The 18,906-nt window shown below is 53.2% G+C and overlaps 1 protein-coding gene across 2 annotated transcripts in view; it reads right to left on the bottom strand.

The window, feature by feature from the left end:
• Arhgef10l (Rho guanine nucleotide exchange factor 10 like) overlaps positions 1-17,924 on the bottom strand; it is a 134,176-nt gene extending 116,252 nt beyond the window's left edge. Inside the window, exon 1 of one of the 2 annotated variants that reach the window (XM_029475994.2) lies at positions 17,906-17,924. The gene's annotated coding sequence lies outside the window, so the exon portion shown is untranslated. Of the gene's footprint in view, positions 1-17,567; positions 17,667-17,905 lie in introns of those variants that run through there. The other variant, XM_021159512.3, reaches the window with a different exon arrangement.
• Between the last annotated feature and the right edge of the window lie 982 nt (positions 17,925-18,906).

Below are 18,906 nucleotides of genomic sequence, written 5' to 3'. Positions count from 1 at the left end.
AAAGTCTCCAGGAGCTGGCAAGATGCCCCGGGATCGGGCCAGCACTTTCACCAGACTCCCTTACACTTGACTTCAAGAAAAGATGCTGTCTGTCTACCTGGGGTGTGGAAAGGACCTGGGAAAGCTGGATGGACCTCTGAGTCCTGAAGCCCCACTGTCTTTGAACAGAGTCAGGACCATGACCTTGGCCCAGGCAGGGAACTTCCCCAAACTCCTACTCTCTTTCATAATCAACTGACAAAATGGACTAGAGATGGCTATCCGAGGCATGCCTCAGGAGACTCCTGGGGGCTGCCTGCATGCCAGGTGATGTTCTCTGCTCTTCCACATCCCAGTTGATGCTCCCTGCCACTCCCATTTGGTGCTCTCCGCTCTTCCACATCCCAGTAGATGCTCCCTGCTCTCCCACCCCAGCTTCCTTCCCCACTATGTTGAAATCACAGAGCCCTAAGCTTCCGCCCACCCTGCCTGTGCCCTGCTTTCACAGTGGCGAAGGGAGGCCACCACTCCTGGCCCTTCCTGCTCTGAAGCCACCTCTGTCCTACCACATATCTTTGTAATGCCCTGTGTGCTGCTGTCAGACTCTGGCCACCATCTTACGAAGAATGAGTTCTGCCACCATATGTGTAGGTTCCATGTGGCCCCATGAGCAGGGCAGGACCCTGAAGCACACTAGTTCATTTATCTGATCCTGGCTTCCTCTTCCACTGAGAGCCCTTACCACACAGGGCACAGGAAGAGTTAAATGAGCTGTAGGACGCCCTAGCACTGCAAATAAATCGACAAATCAATAAAGTAGCCATTCCTATAAAATGCCTTGGCAGGAGCCTGGACACAGTAGGTGCTTAATAACTACTTATTGAATGAATAAATAATCACATAGTTCCCATACTACAGTGCTCCGCCCTCCCCCTCCCCCCCCCCCGCCCCAGCCCCTCATTGCCCTTCCTGGGAGAGTGAAGGGTGTGTGTTGGCCAGGCCTCCCTACAGTGTCTGGTCCACAGCAGTCCTCACTGTGGGGAATGAGAGACAGCTAATGCATCCTGGGATAGCCACTGTGGCCCAATGGTGAGCTAACCCTTAGCTCTCCAAGCCTCCTGTCCTCTTTACAACTGTGATTCCAGGACAAGGGGTTGAGGACTCAACAGGAGAGAGGCAGAAGTTGAAATCTAGACAGCAAGGTGGTCTGTCTTTCATTATGTAAATACAGCAATGACCATGGTCGTGGGGTGGCAGGGAGAGGACCTCCAGCCCTTGAGCCTGCACAGGCTGCACTGGGTCACCTGCAGAGCCACAAGCCCAGTACCCATCCCCAGCGAGAGCCACAAGCATGGGGACCCAAGCCTCCACTTCCTTCTCAGGCCTGAAAAATAACTGGCTTGGGCTGGCAAAATGGCTTAGCGGGTAAAGGAGCTTGCCACCAAGGCTGACAGCCTGAGTTCAATCCCAGGGACGTTCTACATGTAGCGTGCATGCATATACATGTGCACATGTGTATAGATGCACACACAAAAAATAATTATACAAACATACACACACACACACACACACACACGGCCAGCAAAGTTTGCTAACGTTTGGACCAGCAAAGTCCCTTCGGCCAGCAGACCCACTCAGGGACATGCACAATGCCCGAGTGATCTGTCAAAGACCTGTGGCCTGGGCAGGAGAGATGGACAGCTCCCTCCCCATATGCTGCCAACACCCAGAACAATTTAAACTAAAAGGTGTTGGAATAGGGGTGGTGCCCAGATCACCACACGGATGCTACCTGCCACGACTTCATAGTACAGTTGCATCCAAGGTTGCCCCATAGCCGGTGGCTCTCGCAAGGGACCAGGACGCCATCGTCCAAGTCAAAGGATCAAACCTGGCAACCGAGGTCAGTGATCTTATCTCTCATTTGGATCTGCGTCTACTCAGAGGAGCAGCAGGAAAAGCCGGCCTCCCTCTTTGACTTTCAGCCACCCAACAGCCACCTGATTATGTGCCAAGGACTACAGAATAGCCAGACACGGTGGCTCATGCCCATAATCCCAGTACTTGGAAGGCAATATGATCAGGCATTCAAGGTCAGCCTTGGCTACATAGTGAGTAAGGGACCAGCCTGGACTACATGAGATCCTGTCTTAGAAATCAAAGCAAAATGATGATGAAGGTGGTGATGATGGTGGTGGTGGTGATGATGATGATGATGATGGCTCCTATGACCCAGCCATGACATGAGGCTCTGGGAAGATGCTGTCATGTGACACAACCTTTGGCCCTGTGCTCACAGGAGCCATAAAGTCAGTAAGCATTCCAGGGCTTACTGAGGCTCCAGCAGAGCGCCTTCCCATCCCCCATTCCAACTCAACTCTCCAGGTCCAAGGCTCCTCCCTGGTACTCCAGGTCACAGCTGATGGCTGCCCACTGCATCCATCAAGAGGACAGGCAGACGGGGCAGAGCTCCAGCCGACCCTGTGGAGCCCTGGCTTCCTGGGGACCCTTCACCTCACAGATACCTGCAAAGCATCTCCACAGAAGGACTATGGGAGGGTGGGGCTCCTCTGGTTCCTTTGCTCCTCCCAGGGGGTGGGGATGGAGGAGAGAGGGTCACAACTGGGTTCCAATGTGTCCCCTCCCCTCAGTTCAACTGGGTTCCAATGTGTCCCCTCCCCTCAGTTCACACATCTGCAGGTTTCCTGTGCATCCAACCCAAAAACTGGGATTTTATTTTGAAAGTAGAGAGGTTCAGACCTGTTCTGGCTGCGTAGTCCTAGCTGGGCTCAAACTCACAGCAATCCTGCCTCAACCCTCATGCCTCGGCCTTCCAAGCACCAAGGCTGTGAACACACGCTAAGATGCCTGGTAAGCCCTGGTAAGCCGCTGGATCTCGTGGGGGGGGGGGGGTTTGAAGCCGCAACTGGGTGGAGGAGGGGGTGATTCTAGCACCAGGGGAGTGGGGGCCGAACACTCCATGGTACACAGGATGGCCTCCCAGCGGATGCTTGCCCAGCCTCGGTACCATGGTGTACAGTTGTAGCAGTATGGCTGGGCTAGAACAGTCAGTGTCCTTTTACCGCCTTTGCTCCGGCCACTCCACCCAGCTGCCCTGCTCCTCACTTGGGGTGAGTGTATTGCCTGGAGTCCAGGTCCCTTGCTGGGGTGTCTCCCTCCCATCCCAGCAGCTCCACTTTCCCCTTTGGAACACCGAGGAGCCAGGATCATCACTCCTGTACAGAATACTCCCTGCTCACAGCGTCCTTCCTTCCCCAGGTCCCTGGCAATGCAGATCGAGCCCTCTCATCTCTCCCTGTGTGTCTGGCTGCCTCCCTTCCCATGACAACCCAACCCCAGAGGGTGTTGCCCAGGAGGCCCTGTCCCTGTCCTTAATGCAGCAGACTCCTCAACTCAGAAGTTGGCTATGCCGGGAGAAGCACGACCCCTGGGATGAGACACACCCAGCCTGCAGCATCCTCACTGGGAAAGCCAGTGCTCAGGATACTCAAAGCACTGCCCTGAGCCACACGGCCTCCATCTGGCTGGCCAGGGACAGTCCTCCATAGACCCTTACATAGGCAGGCAGCATCTTCCAGGGGACGCCTCCTGCCAGGTTTTCAGGACAAGGCACCCAGCAAGGGAAAGTGGAAACCACAAGAGACCATATTAGGGTGGGAATTGCAGAAAGTGAAATGAAGACTGGTCTGTAGAGGAAGGCTGGCCTAGTGACTCATGTCCCTGAGAATATGCCATGCGGAGCTGGCTCCAGCTCATGCCAGAAAGCCAGGAAACCCAACCCACCCCAAGCCACATTGGGACCAGTTGGGCCTCATGTTGGGTCATGTGCCTTCGCCACCAACGCCCAGCAGCTATGGCATGATATTGGTGACCTTGGAGTTCTGATGTGACCCCCTCCCTGTGAGATGGGAGTGAGGACATTCCTGAACAGGGCTACTGGGTCACCTCTGACTGCAAGAGCGTGAGCAGGCAAAGCCAGCGTCTCCGTTTGCCTCCGTGAGCAGGCAAAGCCCAACTCCTCTCCCCTCAGGGCCCTTTAGTGGACTGACCCCTATCTGTCCCATCTACAGCAGCCAATACCATGGGGGAGTAGACTTAGGTATCTCAGGCCCAGTGTGGCTCTCAGCCATAAGGAGTGACCACTGAGAAACTGGGTAAAGTTGAACACACCTGCATGCACACACCACACACATACACACACACCACACACACCACACTCACATACATATACACCACACTTACACACACTCATACATATACACACAAACAACACACACATACCATACACATACCACAAGCACCTACTCTTATGAGTACCCATCACTCGGTCCTCACACCTCTTGGACATGGGGCTCTGTTCCTGCCTCTCAGAGGATCCCCTCACACTGAATGTGACAAAGACACAAGAAAAACTCAAGAGGCTGAAGCCCAGGTACCAGAGACCCAAGCTGCACGCTAGCTGCGTGCATGTAATTCAACACCTGGGTTCTTGCGGTACCCAATGAGTGACCTTCCAGTGATGCCTGGTTGACTAGTTTGAGGGGAGGGGGGTTACTCCTAGGTCCCAACCCAGACTCAGGAGAGCCCATGGTGTTCCACCATGAAGATGTCCTGAGCAAGCCTAGCACCACCTCACATCAGCATGGCAGAAGGCCAACTTCAGGCATCACTCCCTCAAGGCATCCTGGGATAGGCCAGACAGCCAGGATGCTCCAGGTCCCAGTGACACAAGCAGGATTTTGCAGGAGAGCCAGGCCACGGGACCACCCCCACTGCTGTGTGACCCTGAGCTAGCAGCATCCCTGAACAAGGTTAGATCCAGAACATACTCCCTAGTACAGAGTAGGTGCCCTTTCCTCCCTGGCTGGCCTGCAATTCAGCCAAGTCCCCCAAAGCCAGTCCAGACAAGTTTGTGATGGAAGGCAGATATATGGGTTAATATTTACCTGCAGTGACCCAGATCTCGCAGCGCATCAAGCATGCCCCACCCACCCATGCCCTTCTGAGCACCTGAAATTCAGAGCCAACCTAAGAGTATGGGCCAAGCAGGAAGTGAGGGAGAGGGGGATAGAGTGTAAGCCCATGGAAGATGGTAGCCAGGGCAGCACCCCAGCCAGAGCACCCAGCTGTGAAGATCTCAGGCACGTGACACCGTGGGGTGGGGGTGGGGGCATGAGCACATGAACTATAGAGACCACAGCTGACCACAGTCTCTAAGGTCACTGCATGACCCCATGACCCTTGTCAAACCCAAAGTTCACTTTGCCTGTTTGGCCCTGTGTTTTCCAACCTCAGGGAGAAGCCACAAAGCAAATGAGTCAGACACTAAGGCTCCTGGCCTCTTGGGTTGTCTCTCCCCAGACAGATGGGAAACCTGAGCTCAGAGCAATGAGCCAGCTTGCTAAGAGGTCTTGGTGTCAGTCTGAGGTATAGGTGGAGTTTGGGTCTAGTCTTCCCTCATTGAGACTGTTAATACCAGCCACAGAGGCCAGGCATCCTGCAACCGTCACTCCGTGCTAACTATACTCTGAGCATCATCCATATGACTCTCTTAGTCCTTGCAACAACCGCTATTACCCAAAATAGAAAAACTAAGTCGAAATGGAGAGAGGCTGAGACACTTAGCCCATGACACACATGGCAGAAGTAACTGAAGAGGCTCAGGGTCTCAGCCATCACCTCTACATGACCCACTCATTACACATCCCTCACTGTGCCCGGTGCATGAGAATGCCAAAGAAGGGCAGAGGAGGAAGGGAGAGGGCTGGGACCCCTCAGTTTGGTCTGCGTAGTCAGGACAGCGTGTAACAGTGACATTCCCCGCCTCTACCCAGCTCACGGCCCCACAGAGCCTAGCTCCTCCATGTGCCTCAGAGGCTCTGTTCTGACCCAACTGCTGCCCCCACCATTTGTTGGCAGATCCTGTGGACCAAGCCTTGTGGGAAGGGAAAGACAAAGGTAGCTTAATCTTAGGAATGAAAGAGATGCCCACCTGCCCAGCCCCCAGGGGCTGGACCCTCCGTCCAATCTAAGGCTGTCCCCACCTCATCTGCCTGTGATCCTCCCACTCACTACCTCTCTCGAGCCTCAGCCCAGGCTAAACGCTTCCCATGATGACCACAGGCTAGCCAGCACATGCCCTTCTGAGCACCTGAAATTCAGAGCCTCAGCCATGTGCTTTGTTTTCTGACCCCCAGAGGGAAGTGATTATACTTCCTCTCTATCTGTCGAGGTCTCTGAGGGTCCCCAGCACACACTGGGGAGCCAGAGCTGGGTGGGTTGGAGGATGGAGGATGAAGGATGGATAGACAGGTGAGTGGGTGAGATGTATGGACTGGAGGATAAATGGTAAATGTGTGGGTGGGTGGATAGATGGGTGGGTGGGTTAGATGGACAGGTGAATGAGTGTCTAAATGGATGTGTGAATGGATGGATGGGTGGAACAGTGCATGGTAGATGGGTAGATGGATCAGTGCATGGATGGAAGTGTGGGTAGGTGAATGAAAGGGATAGATAGTAGGGGGGTGATAGGTGAGTTGATGGATGGGTTTTGGATAGGTGGGTGGGTTAAAGGGTGAATGGATAGATGGGTGGATGGATGAGTGGATGGATGGACAGATGGGTAGATGAATGGTGGATGGATGATGGATAGATGAATGGATGGATGGATGGATGGATGGATGGATGGGTGGATGGATGGATGGGTGGATGTGTGGATGGATGGATGGATGGATGGATGGATGGATGGATGGATGGATGGATGTGTGGATGAATGGACAGATGGGTAGATGAATGGTGGATGGATGGATGGATGGATGGATGATGGATGGATGGATGGATGGATGGATAGATAAGTAAACAGCTGCATAGGTGCCAGGGCAGGTGAATAGTAGAGAAGATAGAAGAACAAGTGGATGAAGAAATGACAGGAAGTCATCAGAATTGTTTTGGAACTCTACTCCAACCTGGAACTCAGATCCCCAGGAATCCCTGCTGCCTCCCCATTTTTCAGTCTGACTCCGATATCTTGCAGGCACCTGTTTCCCACCCCGGCTTACGCCATCTCTATGACCACCTGTGCCTATCACCAACACGTCAGGCTATGACTGCAGACGGTTGTGTTCTCGGGGCCACCCTTCACAGATCTCAACAAATGTTTCCTGAATGAAAGACAAATGAATAAGCCAAAGTCCCAGGAGCTTAGTAGAGCTAGGCCCAGCCAGGTCTGCTGGCCTGGGCATCTCTACAGATGCAGGTCAAGCACCGGCCTCACATCCAGAGACCTCCCCATCAGGGTGGTACCAGTGACCAGGCACATAGCCAAGAGGAGCCTCAGGGGGCTGCGGGGAGCAAGGGCAGCTCAGAGCGGGGCCTCAAAGGGCTCCCCCTCACATGGCAGCCACTCCGCCAAACATTTCTAGCTCTGAGCATCTCGCCACCTTTTCTGAGCCAGTCCCTAGACTTCAGACCCATCAAAGGGGCTTCCCATGAAGACTCTGGCTGGGGCTGACCTGTGTGGTAGAGCACTTGCCTGGCATGCACCAGGGCGGGAAGGAAAACAGACCCTGGGTTCCAATCCCAGTAAACCCCCCCAGTTCCTCCCTAAGAGGTTCAAAGATGGGCATTCTTAGCTGACTGCCCAGGGCCCCATCTGACACAGACTCAGGTCAGAATTCTGGCTCGTGGGTTCTCCAGGACTCGGGACCGTCTGCTTACACCTACCACCTTTGCAGACACTTGGCCCCGCTTAGAGAAAATCCCTGATGCAACATCCAAACCTTCTAGGAATTGCTGAGTAAGTCCTCCCTCACGTGTCCTCCCCCCTTGCCCAAATGTCTGCCTCACCATGAGCCAGGTTGCCCCGGCCATCCCAGCCAGGGTGCAGTCACATGACCCACGTTCAGGGAAATGATATCCGACAGTCAGGGTGTGGAAACAAAGGGCTGGGAAGGGGAGTCTGTGGATCGCAAGTTGTCACAGCTCATAGGGATGTCCCCAAACTCCACTGGCAATAGGTGTCAACAGCCCTGAAGGGTCAAATACAACATCTATGTGACAGGCTACTTCTCACTTGGGGAATAGAGGCATTCAGAGGTCAAGAGCAATGGGGAAACCATGGCAGAATAATTAATGCATATGTTAAAGTCTCTGAAAAGTCCTGCAGTACCAGACTCTGGCGAGCCAATGAAGACAAAGAGACCTGGCGTCCCTAAGTGGGCAAAAGCCCCACCCACCAAGATCCTACCCTGGTAACATGCCAACAGAAGGCAACATGCCGAGATAAACCGAGGCTGACAGGGACTCTCAGGGTTTCAAGGGAAGGCTCCAGAGTCACACGGGACAGTGCTCACACCTAATACGCAACCGTGCGACTTTGGGCTGACTGCTCACGTTTGCCCGTCTCATCTGTACAACGAAGATAAATAAGCCTGCGCCTTACATACAAAACAACTAAACCAGATGGTGGGCCGCGGTGCCCATGATGAGCCGCGGTGCCCACGGTGGAACGCGGTGCCCAAGGCGGGACGTGGTGCCTGTGGTTAGGACTCCAGCCCTGTAGGCCCCGTTCATGTCTCCCTGCTTTGGGGCTCTATGGGGCATGGCTTGCCCACAGAGGCTGTACTCAGAGTGGGCGGGTCCTTGAGACCTGCCTGACATCTCGTCATCCCCACATGAGATGTGGGCTTGCCATCTCTGAAACACGGCTCCCCATGGGGCAGCCTCCCTCCATGGCCTCATGTGACCCGGGTTAATCAAATCCTGGACCTGACCCATGTGGTTTTCCGGGACACTCCAAGAAACTGACGCCCTGAAAGCTTTCAATCCGACTGAATAAGTGGCTCCCGGAAGACCCATGCCCTGCTTCTCATCACCAGAGGCCCCTGAGACTACAAAGACAAAGTTCAAGGCTGAAAGATCTGTCCTGTGAGCCCCTCCCTGAGGTTACTCAATCCCCTGCTTCTGCACCTGAGAAAGCATTTGTTTCATCTACCCTCTTAGGCTCTGTGACCTTGAGCGGGTTGCTTAACCTCTCGTGAGTCTCTGAAATCCTCCTTCATAAAAAAATGAACTGAGCAAGGCTCGTCCTCGGGGGCTTCAAAGGGTTTCCTGTGTCTCCTCCTCCTCCTCCTCAGCCAATAGGTCCTCAGGACGAAAATTCTGATTGTGCATTCCCTGACCCAAACACTTGAACGGCCCCAAACCCTTCCCGGTGACTCGGAGGTCTCCCATGAGTGGTCAGAGTCCTCCCCCAGCCTCCCCTTGCTCTCCTACCCCTCCCTCATCTGAGCTAACTCTGCCACTTGCCTGCTTCTCTGGGCAGTGGCTTCCCTTTCCCCATGTCAGATGGAGACCTGTCTGCCTCCCCCAGAGACTGAAGGTGTCCACCTCCTCCTCAGCTGCGAATCTCTGCTCTGCACTTGCGCCTGTATCCAGAAGGCGCTAACTAGACAGGCGTCAGACAGATGAACCACTGCACACTTCTGGCAACCTCTTGGCAAGACCGAAGGAGGTCACCAAGGTCACGGACACGGTAGCTTGCTGCCCTACCTCCCTTTACACAGCTGGGCATTGTGGGAGCTTCTCCTGGCTACACAGCCAGAATAAGGCTTGCACCTCTGACTTAGGGTTGATCTTCCCAGATCCCAACCCTAGAACTGCAGGTCAGGTTCCTCACAAGTGGGCTCCAAGACTCTCATGTGGCCCCTGCGCAAACCTCTAAATGTGACCTCGTGCTGAACTAAATCCTGGTTCCCCCGCTAAGCCATCCCTCAACTCCCCCACAAACTGGCTCCTTCACTAACACTGCCACCCAACCATGTATACCAAAGAAAAATCTACAAGTCACCTGATTTCTTCCTCCCTCCACCCGCCCTCTGCATAAAGACTTAGTTTGCAATTCTAGCTGATTCTATCTCAGACACATAACCCTGGTCCCACGCTTATCCAAGCTCCCTGGCACAACCTGAACCTATACCCTGGTTCCCCATGGCCCAGGGAGCCTACAGCCCCGCCCAGCAGATTGCTAAAATCTTCAAGTGACTATGGCAACTCATGGGGACGGAGGTAGGTGGAGCACAGAGTATGTGTGCCAGTGTATGGCTCAAACCTTCCTGAACTCCCACGCTGTCTCCATCCATTTATCCCCTCCACTGACTAGGAAACTATGGCCTCCCTACCCTGAGTCTGGCCCTCAGCCCTGGATACCCAGGCAAATGCCTCCAAGTCGTGGCCACTCAGTCCAAGAGTCTCAGATAAATTATCTGCAGACAGGCTACTTCTCAACAGATCACAGAGGTTGGGAGGTGAGATCTAGCGGATATCCTGAGGTGGTTGATAGCCTGCCCTGGGAAGAGACTGTGAGAACTCAGTTTTCCCCAGTTTCCTTCCTCTCACAAACACTCCCACCATTACAATGCCATCTGCCATCTGTTGTGAGCCTGTCATCAAAGTTCAGTATGCCAAGGCACTTGTCACCAAGCCTGACAACCTGAGTTCAATCCCCAGGACCCAAGTAGTAAAAGAAAAGACTTGGGGCTGGTGAGATGGCTCAGCAGGTAAGAGCACCCAACTTCTCTTCCAAAGGTCCTTAGTTCAAATCCCAGCAACCACATGGTGGCTCACAACCATCCGTAACAAGATCTGACTCCCTCTTCTGGTGTGTCTGAAGACAGCTACAGTGTACTTACATATAATAAATAAATAAATCTTTTAAAAAAAAAAGAGCCCAAAAAAAGAAAAGACTTGACTACCACAAGTTTGTCTCTGACATCCACAAAAGCATCAAGACACACACACACACATACATACACTAAAGAAATTCATGTAAGGCATAAGTAAAAAGAATGTTACCTCAAAATATGTCATTCTGGTGTAAGAATTCTTTGGAGCTAAAGGCCCTGCGCAAGCAGGGGGACAGCCCTGTACAAGCAGAGGGGACAGGAGTGTCTCTGCCTGCTCCCTTCTGTCTACAGGCAGGGCCAACATTTCCCTTTGTGACAGGGACATAAATCTCTCTCCCTTAAACAGGAAGCAGAGGAATGTTGTCTGCATAAGAGGCCTACTGAACATGTGTGATGGGTGATCTTGATGTTCAACTGAACAGATTGCAGAGAACCCTAGGAGCCCTATTTCTGGTCCATCTACGAGGGTCTTTCTGGAGAGGCTGACTGAGGAGAGGACACACACACATACACACACACACACATACACACACACAAGATCGTGGACTCCCCCCCCCCCCATTGTGGGTGACACCATCTCAGGGGCTCAGGTTCTAGTCACCAAGGAAAAGGATAAAATTGAGCTGAAAACCAGCAGCATCCCTGGCTTCCTGACTGTGGATACAGTGTAACCAGCTGCCTCTAGCTCCTGCCTGCAAGCCTTCCCACTGTGATGGACTGTGCATCTTCAAACTGTGAGCCCAAATACTGTGCACCTTCAAACTGTGAGCCCTTCCTTTCCCGGGTGCTTTTGCCCCATGTGTTACAGCTAACACAGCCTCGCTTCACTGCCGTTTTCTTTTTTTTTTTGGTTTTTTTTTCGAGACAGGGTTTCTCTGTATAGCCCTGGCTGTCCTGGAACTCACTTTGTAGACCAGGCTGGCCTCGAACTCAGAAATCCGCCTGCCTCTGCCTCCCAAGTGCTGGGATTAAAGGCGTGAGCCACCACCGCCCGGCCACACTGCCATTTTCTAGCCCTCTCCCAGGACTGACAGTCTTCTCCCTTAGCTGATCACTTCAATTTCATCATCCTTTGTTAACCTGGGTTGTTAACTTCTTCAGAGATCTCACTACTCCCACATGAAGCCCCAACTCAACTTTTTTTTGTGTGTGGTTTTTCAAGACAGGGTTTCTCTGTACAGTCCTGGCTGTCCTGGAACTCACTCTGTAGACCAGGCTGGCCTCGGACTCAGAAATTCGCCTGCCTCTGCCTCCCGAGTGCTGGGATTAAAGGCGTACGCCACCACTGCCTGGCCCTACTCAACTTTTAAAACTTAACATTTAAAATAAATAAAGCTTTATGGGGCTGGAGACAAGGCTCAGTCGGTAGTGTGCCTGTCTAGACCCTACAAGGTCCCAGGTCCCATCTCCAACACTGCATAAAGCAGGCATGATGGCACACACCTGACATCCCAGGACCTGGGAGGCTACAGGATCAGAAGTTCAGAGTCACTCTAGGCTAGTGAGTTCAGTTCTAGACCAACATGAGCTCCAGAAGACCCTGTCTCCAAAATCTAAGTTAAATTAAAGGCTAGGCTCAACCTAGCATTCAGGAGGCTGGGGCAGCAAGATTTCTATGAGTTCAGGCACAGCCTGGGCTATATGATGAGTTTCAGGTCAACCTGGACCATAGAGTAAGGCCCTGTCTCAAATAATACGTGGGGCCAGCAAAATGGCTCAGTGGGTATGGGAGTTTGTATCAAGCTTGGTGACCAGAATTCAATCACCAGGACCCACAAGGTAAGAGACAACTGACTCCTGCAAGTTGTCCTCTGACCTTTACATGCTCAACTTAGTACACACACACATGCGCACAGACACACACACATGGACACACAGATGTGCATGTGCACACTCAGGATAGATAGATGATAGACAGATAGATGATAGATGGATAAATGATAGACAGTTATATGATAGATGATAGATAGATAAATAAATAGATGATAGGTAAATAGATGATAGATGGATGGATAGATGATAGACAGACAGACAGACTGGTAGATAGATAGGTAGATGATGAACATAGGTAGATGATAGATAATAGATAAATATAATAAAAGTTCATAGATAAAGCATGCATCCCTTCTCTTTATTAATCTGTCTTTTGACAGTTTAATTCTCTGGCCTCAGGACAGACCCAGTTGAAAGTGCAGAGCAGTGTTTTTTCACCCACATAACAATTACCCTAAACCTCCATTCCGGGGGGGGGGGGGGCCCCCGCAGCCCCGCCTCCCCCCCCCAGGCACAGCCCAGGGCACCTGTGCTTCTGTTAGGTTCCCCAGCCCCTGAGCAGTCAGTGCTGGCTTGATCTCCACTTTGCAGAAGAGGAAACAAAATCAGGCAAGTGAATTACTCCAGGGTCAAGCACTGGAGCCTCCCCACCAGAGCCAGCATAGACCTGGTGCACTGTGGGTTCTCCAGAGCCTAGGCAAGGGGCAATTGAGTGGCTGCATGAGGGTGAGACACGCCTTCCTGTGCAGAGGGCGTCTGGAGCTGGTATGGTGAAGGGCTATTTCGGGCTTCTTCCAAGTTTGTTTGTTTGTTTTTAAGTGGCCATGAAATACATGTGTCATTAAAAGTAAAATGAAGGGTTGGGAGAGATGGCTCAGTGGTTAAGGGCCCTGGCTGCTCTTGCAGAAGCCCCAGTTCTTGTTCCTTGGTTCCCAGCACCCACAGGGCAGCTCACAACCATCTGTCACTCTCCAGTCCTAGAGGATCCCACACCCTCCCCTGACCTCCGCAGACAGTACACGTGGTACACGTGGTACACATGCATGCAGGCAAACACTTACACACAAAATAAATGAATGTTTTGACAAAAATAACCAGGTATGAGGACAAAAGCCTTTTTTTCCTAGCGCTCAGGAGGCAGAGGCGGGAAGAATTATGCACGTTCCCAGCCAGCCGGGTCTTCAGGGAAGCCAGGCCAGCCAAGTCTACACAGTGAGACCCCCTATCTCAGAAAGGAAAATAATCACAATAGAATGAACACGTGAGTGATGAGCCGCTCAGGGGGGTCTAGGGCGATCAGTTGGAGATGTTTTCTCTTCTCCTCCAAGACTCTTATTTTTCTACTTGATTTAACCATTGTTTTCTTATGGAAATTGAAAAAGAATGGCCTCTGACAGCTCCTTCCCTCCACCCACTTCAGACAATGAAGAGAGAAAAGTGTGAAGGAGGAGGGGGAGGAGGGGAAGAAGGAAGAGAAAGATGAGGAAGTTGAGGAGTAAGAGGAGGGTGAGGAAGAAGAGGAGGGGAGGAGGAAGGGGAGGAGGAAGATGAAGAGAGTGAGGAGGAAGAGGAGGGAGGGGAGGGTAAAGAGGAAGAGGAAGGGGATGAGGAAGAGGAGGGTGGAGAGAGGGGGAGGAAGAGGAAGCTATCTCTGGTGGCTGGAATTCAGGATGCACACCAAGCAGGGGCCTTCTGGGATGGACTTTCACTGAGAAGCACTGAGGAAGAAGGGCTCACCTTAGGCTCCCCATGGCCGGACGCCCAAGGAACTAGGCAAATCCAGAAGAAGGCCTGATAGCTTTTCTTCATGGATGCCCAGGAAACCCCAAAACCATCTTAGACCTGAGGAAGGTCTGCTATGTCCTGCTGCACCATGGACCTGGAGACCTGATGCCAGAGCCACACTGAAGCCCTGTTGTGTCTGCTGAACCTTTGCAGATACGGTCCCATGGCTGTTCCTTCTCTGTGGTGTGCTCCACACATTGCTCCACCATAGTCAGCCACAGTGTCTGTGTCCTGATGGTGGCTGTGTTAAAGGACCAGTTTGAACATCTGCAGAACTCAGCCATGCCTTCTATGTGTTGACACAGCCGACCCCAGCAGCCACAGTCCAGGACCTGGCCCAGACTCAGTAAGCTGCCGTTCCTGAAACCCAACCAGAGGTCACAAGCCATCCAAAAGCAAGCCAACTCCTCTCCCTCATGTGGTCCCAGAATCTGTGCAGATGGGATGTGGTCACCAGGTGCCTAGGCAGCTTTGGCCACACAGATGGCCTGAATGTCACCATGAGATCCCTGACTTGTCACCTGGACATCTTGCTCTGCTTCTCAATGCCTGGGCCATTCCCCCTTTTCCTGGTCAAGCTGCTCTCAGTAAATGAAGTCTCCTTGTGTCATCCCTCATCCCGTCTCATCTGAGACAGGATCTGGCTGGCCTGAAATCAGCTCATAGACAAAGCTGGCCTCAGACTCCCAGAGATCCACCTGCCTCTGGCTTGCAAGTGTTAGGATTCAGGCATGCATCATCACACCTGGCCCTAGCTCATAAATTTTTCATCTTTGTACATATGTGTTTCTGTGTGTACGGATGATATATGTTTGATCATACCTGTGAAGGCAGGCAAGCACATGCCACAGCATATGTGGAGATCAGAGGACAACTTCAAGTGTGGTCCTCATCCGACATTTACTTTGAGACAGGGTCTACTGCTTCAGACACTATATACCAGGCTAACTGGCCACCTAAACCTTGCCTGCCTCCCTCTACCTCTCACGGGGGTTCTGAGGATTCGAACTCAGATCCTTAGATCAGGGCAGCAAGTGCTTTACCCCCCCCCCCCAACCTCCCTCATGACTGAACAATGGCTGTTTAACAGTCAGCTCCTGAATCTCAGCCACCAGCTCAGCTCTCACACATCAAAACACACTAACTCTGGCACAGCACTGCCCAGACAGAGCATTGCACAGGCCCATAAGGACAGACAGACAATGCCTGTCTGTCTGGGGACACCAGACAAGAAGCTGGGCCTGCAGGAGTCTAGGGAGATGGCAAGAGAACCCTAGAACACTCACTGTTTATGAGTTCGAATCTGCCTGGACTGGCCAGACAAGAGACTCCTTGGCCCCATGGGACAGGGAAAGAACAAAGAGGTGTTGCAGACCAGCTTGCAAAGGCCAGCAAGGATGGAGTTGGGAAGCCCCAGCTGGATCTAGGCTCCTCCACTCACTTAGCCTCAGGCGGCCACTTCCTTGAGGCTGCTCAGCTTCCTCATCTGTTAAACAGATTGTCTTCCCTGCCTAATTACCGGAGTTGTTGTCAAACAAGAGATAGTGGCTGGCTGTGAACTACAATATAAACCTAAGCTGTTATTAGCAGTCTATAGAACCATCCTCTTGGTCTTTTCAAGTTGATCTAAGAAGAGTATAATCCTGCAACTCTGTACCTTCCTCCTGTAGAAGCTTCCAGGGCTCGGAGCTCCCGCCCAGCCCTCCAATGATGCTATGTCTGTGCAGAGACCCTTCCTCTTCCCACAGCCTCCTACCCAGGTACGGGAGGAGCCCAGCAGATTTCCCCTCTGTGTTGGTTGTTTGGTTGTAGAACAAGAGATGGAGCCCCAGGCCTTGCACATGCCAGACACGTGTTCTACCACTGAGCTACCTCCTCAGCCTCCTAACATTAAAACTTAAAGAAGCAAAACATAGAAACCAACAGTTTCCGGCATCTATTAATTGAGCACCTACTATGTGTCGGGCAGTGTTGCAGGCTGGTGACCAAGAACAGACATAGCCACTACATCCAAAGCCTTCCAGAGGTAAAGGAGCCTCTCTACCCGGGACGGGAAGGCTAAGAGCATGGGAAAACCTGCCCGGCTTGCTGGAAAGGAGGTACCCCAAAAGGAGAACTGGAAGCGGCGAGGTATGGAACCTGTTTGTAGATGAAGCAAGGGTTGGGAAACTGGGGCATACAATGAAAGGGAGGGTACCAGCCTCAGGCAGACAGCTGGGACGGAGGCGCAGCCTGGTAAAAGATAAGAGGTCTCTCGGGAGGCAGAGCCAGGCGGATTTCTGAGTTCGAGGCCAGCCTGGTCTACAAAGTGAGTTCCAGGACAGCCAGGGCTATACAGAAAAACCCTGTCTCGAAAAACCAAAAAAAAAAAAAAAAAAAAAAAAAGAGGTCCTGAGCTTTGCCTGAGATCTCCAGGCTGTGCCCTCCTCTCTCCTCTGTGGAAGCCCATGCTGTGTGGTTCAGCTCACAGCCAAACCCATCGGACTGGCTGCAGGGCAGGGCCTTATGTACTAATGAGCCTGCACAACCTGCTGTCTTCCACTCAGCCAAAGAGGAACAGATGGGACCTGGGGCAGGCTGGGCAGGGGTTTCCCCATGGGGACTCCAAGGCCTTTGAAGCAAACACTGAGCTCCGAAGCCCCTCAGAAATGAGACTGTCCACCCAGTACCATCTCCCCACTTTGGGCTGAGACGGAGTCCTCCGGCTCCTGTGTCCAAATGACTCTCACCCTCAGGAACACAGAGAGATCCAGCCCCTCCCCCACCTGGCTCCCCCTCACAAGCCACCCCCTGAAAGCTATCGCCATCATGTACAGAACCCACTGGACTCATACCTGTCTTCCCAGGGCTCATACCTCTCACCCAGGGCTCTGTGCCTATGGCCTGCCGTTGACCCCTCCCACACCCCACTCAAGCGGGAGACCTGGCTGTCCCGCCTTTGGGCACGGACTCAAGATGGGAGAGCCTGACTCAGAACAGAAGCCACCCCGTGTTACCCGATTCATGCAATCGGGGGACCTCTCAACACTGAATCACAGGGTAGGGATGGGGAAAGTATGGCGGGGGGGGGGGTGTCCAGAACAGAGAGAGAGAGAGAGAGAGAGAGAGAGAGAGAGAGAGAGGGAGGGAGGGAGAGGCAGACAGAGGCACAAAGACCAGTCAGGACTCAGACGGAGGGACACTCAAGGGGCACAGAAGGATCAGAAGGACACGACCACACAGAGGGACCCGCGCACACAGAGCTGGAGACCTGGGAGACCCGGACACACAAAGCGGCCGCCGGAGCACTGGAGCCCGGGAACCGGGGCCTGGGCGCCGCGCACTCACCGTCCCCGCTGCTCACAAAGGCTCCGCGCCACCGCGCCTCCCGCTCCTGCCGCGGGCGCCGGTGGCCGGGCCGAGCCCCGCGCCCCACTGCAGCCCCGGCCCGCGGCCTGCAGCCGCCGCACGGCCCGCCCCGCCCGCCCGGTCCCGGGGCGCGCGGCTGAGGTCACCGCTTAACCCCTGGTGGCCTGGCTTGCACGCAGCTCCCCCTCCCAGTTCCCCCAACAGTGATCCTGGAGGGGGCGGGGCTCGGCTCTCCTCCCCTCCCCTCCTCCTCCCTCTTAGGGAAACTGAGGCTGGGGGTAGAGGGACTCCAGGCGACACTAGGGAGACACACACACCTCCGCTTTCCAGATCTGGCGCCGGGAGCCCCTCTACACCACTGCGCCTCTCCTCTGCAGCCCTGGGAAAGAGTCTGAAGACACCAGGCTCCTTTAAATTCCCCCAGCATGATCTGGAGTTCCCTGCGAGGAGCAAAGGGTGCCAGGGCCTGTCCTTAAAGATATTGAGACAGTGATGTGTCTCCACGCATACACTAGGCCCCTTGTGGCTATCCTACATCCACAGGGGTTGGATGCAGCCTGGCAGCCCCATTTCCCAGTGACTAAACTGAGGCTCAAAAATGGGAGTCGCTCGCCCAAGCCCCTCCCTTCCCCCCCCCCCATCAAGGAGGCGGCAAAGCCTACTCCTAGCTTTCCATCCTTGCTTGCCTCGAGGCTGCCAAGCGCTGGCTACTCCCTCCCAAGATCCCAGAGAGGGCCTCCGGATATGATGTAACTAATTACAGTTATCGGGTCACTAATTAAGATTATCCGTTGTTGTTAAACACTGCCAGTCACCTCTCTACGTGAGAGGCAATTCACACTCAGACTTATCAGCAATTACTCCTGGGTTAGCAGTCATGTCTGAAGGGTTCAAGTGCAAAGCGGAGGCTGAGATCACTGTCTGTTTGGGACCACAAAGCCGGCAGAAAGGTATTTTGGTCGTGGTAATGGTGTGTGTGTGTGTGTGTGTGTGTGTGTGTGTGTGCGCGCGCGCGCTCGCGCTGGTATTAGGTATCTTCCTCAATCACTCTCCACTCTCTTTTTAAAAGATAGTATTCTGGTTTTAAGTATGTATAGCTATGTATGGGTCTGTGAAGTGCCCACAGAGGCCACAGGTATCAGATCCCTGGGGCTGGAGTTACCAGCCTTTGTGAAGCTTATAGCATGGGTTCCTGGGAGTCAAACTCAGGTACCACAGAGCCAGTCTCTCAACCCCCTTTAGCTTATTTTATTGATGGGGGTGGGGGAGTCTTCACTCCACCTGGAGCTTGCCAATTTGACTAGATTGGCTGGCCAGT

The sequence above is a fragment of the Mus caroli genome, unplaced genomic scaffold (assembly GCF_978045245.1).
Source record: "Mus caroli unplaced genomic scaffold, Mus_caroli_1 scaffold_6, whole genome shotgun sequence".
NCBI classification, from domain to species: domain Eukaryota; kingdom Metazoa; phylum Chordata; class Mammalia; order Rodentia; family Muridae; genus Mus; species Mus caroli.
Note: the sequence above shows the minus strand (reverse complement) of the source record. Positions and strands in the feature narration are given on the sequence as shown.